The following is a 6,529-nucleotide window of genomic DNA, read 5'->3' as shown; positions in this document are numbered from 1 at the left end:
GGCAGCGGCGGGCAGGTGGAGGGGGGGCAGGGGCGTGACACGAGCCAGCTTTAACTCCGTCTGCGCCATGGGAGTTTAGAGATCCATTTGGATTTGGGGAAGGGCCAAAAGAAGGGGAGTATACCCAGGGACGCCTCAAATTTGGGGATGGACCAGATTGCGAGTTACCCTTTATCTAGGCCTGGAGCTCTCTGCACCAGGGCTGAAGAGGGACCCAGCTGGAGATGTGTGCAAGGCCAGTAGCTCCCAAACCTGGAGCCCTCAGCTTGTCCCTGGCTGGGAGTCCTTCAGGCTGAAGATCAGAGTGTCCCAGAAAGTAGCATCAGGTTTTTGGGACAGAAGAAGCTGATGGGGGAGGGGAGAAGTCACTGCCAGAGGGAAGGGCTAGAGGCCTCCTTGGGGTCTACCTTGGTTTGCTCTTCCTTTTTCCTAGGCCAAGTCCCATGGTGCCTCCGCCCTGGTCTCCTCTTGTCCTTGAGTGGTTCACCATCTGGGGTGGCACCCTGTCTAACTTCTCAGATCTATCCATGGCCCAGATTCATCTTTCTGAAATCAGCCTTTGACCATAGCATGTATTGTCCCCCCTGTAGTATTTAATGGCTCCCCCTTACCTGTACTCTAGCCTGGCATACAAGACCTGCCTTGATCTCTCCTCATCTTGTCATCCATTCCTGTCCATTCTTTTCCTTCCATGCATCTGTGCTCCTTATTGTGGGAGCTAACATTAGGTCTGTAAGGCATGTCCAGGTTGTGCCCTGCATCAGAAATCTGCTCATGGAGTTTATATTCTGATTCTCCTTTAAAGGCCTCTTTTTCTTCCAGAAAGACTCCCTGGGTAGTTCCTGCGGAATGGCTTCCTCCCAGGGCCCAGGCCTCTACCCCAGATGTCTATTAGTCTATTCTGTGTCTCACCTTTCCCCACTGACCAGAGCTGGGAAGGTGAGAGGCACCAGCCTCATGGAGAAGGAGAATGGGCTGCCCTGAGGTTCCCTGACTCTCCTGTGCCTTTGCTCAGATTGTTCCCATTGCTTGGAGTATGTCCCCTTCTCTGTTCTGCCTGTGGAAAGCCTGTCCATCTTCCACCGCCACCTCCAGAGCCGCCTCCTCCAAACACCCCTCCCTAATATTCCAGTATAGATGCTGCCGACTTCCTGGGCCTCTCTCTGTCATGCCTGCACACTCTAACAATAGCTGTGTCTCATTTGATCCTCACCACAACCCTGGGTGGTAGATATTATCATTTCCTCCATGTTACAGAGGAAGACAAGAAAATGTCATTCAAGAGATTTATTTGTTCAAGATGGCTCAGGCAGCGAGTGGTGAGGCCAGGATTTAAAACCAAGTCCTCTGGTATCCGAATAAATGCCCTTTTCCACTCTGCCATATTGCTGCCCACACAGTAGCAACCACCTCGGTGTTTGCTTTCCTCTAATCTGTGAGCTCCCAATGGGCAGGGACCAGGCTGCTGTCTCTTACCTTCTCTTGGTCCAGCAACCTCTATTGGATGAAAAAGATTGAATTAAATTTCTTAGCCACAGAGGATTTTCGCCCTCAAGCCAAGTTTGAAAGATGTACTACTGTGAGGGGTCTGGGTGGGGGCTGGGCACTTGAGAGCACCCACCCAGCTGTCCTTGGGACTGCACTTCTTGGATTCTTGGCTCCCATTTCCTGGCCCATGGTAGCCTCCTACACCATGAATTATGGTAGTTCTGGCTGGGTTTGACATTCACTCACCAGCTGCCTAGCTGCTGGGTTTCCAGGTTGGGTTTTTGTTTAGTTCTTTCCCGCAGAGCTCTCCCCACTCAGTCCTTTTTAAAGTGAGACTTCATTCGCCATGCTCACACCTCCCCACTTAGGACCAGCTGCTGACTGCATTATCTTTTGGCAGTGGCTCTGCCCTCCTCCCAAGAAGAGAGGAAATATGCAGGTCCCCTCCCTTAACCAGCATCACCACCTTCTGCAATCTCTTCCAGTTGCAGCCCACGGCTGATCTCCAGCCCATTCATTATCCCTGTGCTCAGAGAATAAGTGCTCATGTCTCCATCCGAGCTTTCATCTACCCTCCTAGCAGCTCTGTGAGGGTGGCGACCATTTTACAGACAGAACACTGAGATTTGGAGAGGTAAGATACTTGCCGAGACCACACACAAGTGGCAACAGGGACCTCAGAGCCCTTCCCTTAACTGCCACTCTGATGACCAAGCAACTCTGATGCCTTCATAGCTCAGATCCCAGCCTGTCCCCTCCACCTATGGGAAAGACCCAAACGGCACCTACATCTGACAGGTGCCCAAATAAGCTGACCACTCCTCTGGGATCCAGAGGTTGCACTGTACATCCCTGCTGCAGGCATGCCCCACCACCTCCCTGCTTTCAGAGCTTTGGTGTCCAGGTATAAAAAAGGGTTTGTAATGGCAATCTCTGCGGGGTGACTGGCACTGTAAAAGCCACCGCATGTGCTGTGGCAAAGCAGGCTGCAGGACTGACAATAGTGTGAGGGGGCTGCAATTCCTTTGCTGGAATGCACTGGGGACATTACAACCTCAGAGGTTGTAATGCACGCCTGGGGAGGCAGTGTATCAATGGGTGGCTTTTGGGAGGGCACTAACCCTGCATCCCAACACAAGCTGGGAAGGCTGCCTGGGACGGACTGGCAGAGAGAGGGGATCCCGGATGACCACACGTTGGCGTGGGCTCTCTGGATTAGTTGCTCGTGGATCTTGTGCTGTAATATAAAGCTGAAGGGGAGGGAAGTCTAGAGGAGACCGAGAGGGATGCTGAGGGGAGGGGTGGGGGCAGCATGCACTCTAAAACCAAACAGAACGGGGTTCAGATACCAGCATGAGACTTAATATCTGCATGATAGATACCCTCCCTTTAGGATGATTTGGGTTCCTACCTGGGATATGTAAATTCTCCATTCAATGTCTGGTACATGGCAACTAGTCAAAAACAGGAGAGTGACAGATTTCAAGTCCTTTAACCTCAGGCGCCCTGTCTTGTTTGAGTTCCAATGTTAGCACAGTCCTTTGTACCTGAGGGTTACCCAGAAAATATTGTTAAACAAGTGAATTAATTATGAGGGGTCAGACCATCTCCCCCACCATTCTTCCAAGTGCTCTTTTCAAACTGTCCCCTTTCTCCCCAACTCGACTCCCGTGTCATCCCTCCATATTGCCCCACCCCATACATGGAAGTTTTTGAGGACTCCCTGTTTCCTGTCTCCTGACATTCTGTACCCACAAAATGTCCCCCGCTTCTGCCCAGGCCTCTCCAGTCCAAGTGGACCTTTCCGCCCGCTCCCTGGATCTCCCCCCCCCCCACCATCCTTCTTTCTCCCTCTTTGTGATACCTTTATCATTCTCTCTGTTGGCTCTTTGTCTTCTGGAAGTAACCATAGTCAACGCTCTGCCTTCTGAAAAACAGTCCTGAACTGCCCTCCATCTCCCCCCTCCAGCTGCCGCCCTCTATTCCTTCGTAGCTGAGTCCCCCTAAGGGGCTTCCCTCCTTCCTTCACTTCTGTCGCTCCTCTTCCCCTGGCTCCCCTCCCTCCTGCCCCAACTCTTTCCTGACACAGCTCCTACCAAAGTCAAGGGCCACTCCCCACTATCCCTTCTTCTCATCTTCCCCATCCACTCACATGGCATCTGACACTGGCCACCCCTCCAGGAAGCTGTCTGCTCCATCACCTTCTGGACGCTCAGTTCGGGCTTCTCCCCCCTTCCCTGCCATGTCTTCTCAGTCTTCCTTCATCCCTACTGACTCTCATCTTGGCTTTCTGACCTTGCTTCCTTTTATGCAGACCCCAGTCTTTAGCACACCACCTGCATGGTGACCATCTCCTCATCTCCACCTGGGATCCCCTTCTCCCAAGCCTTAGACTTGAAGGCTGGTGGGGAGTGTCGCACTGCAACTCAAATGCCAGATGTGCTAAAAAGAATTCTCTTTCCCTCCAAACTTGTTCTTCCTCCTATATTCCCTGTCATGGAAAATGTCCTCATCATCCCATCCGTTCTCAGACACCGAAATGTCATCATTCTTGCTCTTTCACCCCACAACCAATTTGGCGTCAGAACCTGGTAACATTCCTTCTTCTGGTCACCTCTGGAATGATCGCATTTCCCCTTCTCCTTCTCCTCCCTCCTCTTCCTTCTTCTTTTCCTCCTCCTTCTCCTTATTCTTTTTTCTTCTTCTCCTCCTCCTTCTCCTCCCCCTGCTCCTTCTTCCTTCCTAGTACTGGAGAATGTGGCTTAAAAGTTATTGTTAGGCTGGGAGTAGTGGCACATGCCTATAATCCCAGTGACTCAGGAGGCTGAGGCAGGACGATGGCAAATTGGAGGGTAGCCTCTGCAACTTAGTGAGATCCCCTCTCAAAATAAACAATAAAGGGCTGAGAGTGTGGCTTAGTGGTAGAGAGCCTCTGGGTTCAATCCCCAGTACCCTCCCACACAAGTTATTGTTAATAACCTAATACTAATAGCTCGGGATCCAGAGCCCAGGCTCTAACAGCCTTGCTATGGAAGCCTGTGCTTTTTAGCAGGTAAAACTGCTCAGTAGCTGGCAGTGAGGGCTCCACCACTGGAGGTGGTCACACCAAGGCCTTGGGGAGGAAGACCATGGAAGTCAGGGCTTGAAGGCCAGTCCTGAGGTTCTCACCTAGCTTCTCCCCTGGTGGGTGGCGGCTGTGGGACCATTCTGCCACCATGCCCTTGCTTTTCTGTGATGCCTCCTCAGCATCTCTGCCCTTTGCCTTCCAGCTGTTATGAGCTATTTTTATTGTCTTGAACTTTCCTGCTCTCCCACCAACGAGTCTGGCCCGGGCTGTCCCTTCTTTCTAGAATGCCCCTTTCCTCGTTCCTGCCTACTTCCTTCCCTGTTTCCTGTCACCCCCTCCAGGAAGCCTTTGCTGCTCATGTCTGGGTGAGGTGCTTACCTGTGCACCCTCATAGCACCCCTGGCTTGTCCCTTAGCACTCTGTGTCAATATGGCCTCTAATTGTGCACTAATGTTGCTTGGCACTCACTATGGGCTGGGCCCTGTCTGTCCGAAGCACTGTCTGGAGCTTACCTCGTGGACCCCACAGCCTCGTGTATGGGTGTTAAGTCCTTGTTTTCCAAGGGAGAAACGGAGGCTCAGGGAATGGCTTGTCAGTCTCCTGTGCAGCGTGACAAGTTACCATCAACATGACAGCCTAAAACCGCACCCTTTGCGATCTCATTTATGCTCAAAGTCCCGGCCCAGCTCACCTGGGTCCTCTGCCCTGGATATGACGAGACTGCAGCCCAGGTGTCACTAGACTATGATTCCACCTGGAGCTTGGGAACCTCTCCTGAGCGTGTTCAAGTTGTTGGCAGAATTCAGGACCTTGATGCCTTAGCACTCAGGTCCCGGAAGCTGCCCCTCTTCCCAGTATGGCTGTTTGCCTCATGCCTGCAGGGAGAGCCCTTCTCTGTTCAGGAAGGGCCCAGTTCCTCCAGCTTTCACCTGACTAATCCAGGCCCACCGAAGAGCATCTCCCTTATGATGAACTCATAATCAGTTGATTTGGAACCTTCATTACATCTGCAAAATCTTTTCACTTTTGCCATAAAGGGCAATCTAATTATTCACGCGAATTAAACACGTTGTGGACACCAGGGGGCAGGAATCTTTTTTTTTTTGTACTGGTGATGGAACCCAGGGGTGCTTTACCATTGAGTTATATCCCCAGCCATTTTTATTTTTTCTTTTTCTTTTTCTTGTTAAATGGCCAAGACTGGCTTCCAACTTGCCAACCTCCTGTTTTAGCCTCACAAATCCCTGAGATTCCAGGTGTGCGCCGTCACGTGCCCAAGAGCAGGAATCTTTGAGACTATATAGAATTCTGCCTACCACACCGGGATAGCACGTGGCGCTTCCAATCTAGTGGGTTTTTTTTTCCTTCTTCTTGACATAGCTCTGTTGCGCAGGGTGTCCTTGAACTCCTAGGTGATCCTTCTGCCCCCCAGCCTCCGGACTAGCTGGGACTACAGGTGCACCCCCTCACACCAGCTCCAGTGGTGCCTTTAATCCAATTGAGGCAGAGGAGCTAAGAGTGGGGAGGTCTTAGAGGATGGAGCTTGGTTCAGCACATAGAGTACCAAGCACAGTCCTTGGCCCATGCCAGGCGCTTGATACTTAGAGTTGCCAAAGACCAAAATGGTGGCTTGCAGACCCTCCGCTTTCATACTGAGCAACAAGGCAGGGGAACTACAGGGAATTCTTTGACTGTTTCATCTGAATTGGTGCCTGTCTGGGAGAAGCAGCCCCATAGAAATGGCTTCTTCCACCCTCCCCACCTGAATATAAAATGACACACCCTGTCACCCCCATCCCTCCGTCCTGCTCCCCTTCCCCCAGGAAGAAAGGCACAAAGTCCGGAATTGATGCTGCATCTTTTTTTATTTTTTTAATTTTGCCTTCTTCAAGCATGTGCTGAGCTGGTGGGGAGAGCAGTTTGGCAGTTAAAAAGGCCCAGCGGCTTGGGCAGCGGCGGGGGGGGAGGCCGGGG

The sequence above is a fragment of the Marmota marmota genome, unplaced genomic scaffold, assembly GCF_001458135.2.
Source record: "Marmota marmota marmota unplaced genomic scaffold, marMar, whole genome shotgun sequence".
NCBI classification, from domain to species: Eukaryota; Metazoa; Chordata; class Mammalia; order Rodentia; family Sciuridae; genus Marmota; species Marmota marmota.
The sequence above is the reverse complement of the archived record's forward strand: the minus strand, read 5'-3'. Positions refer to the sequence as shown.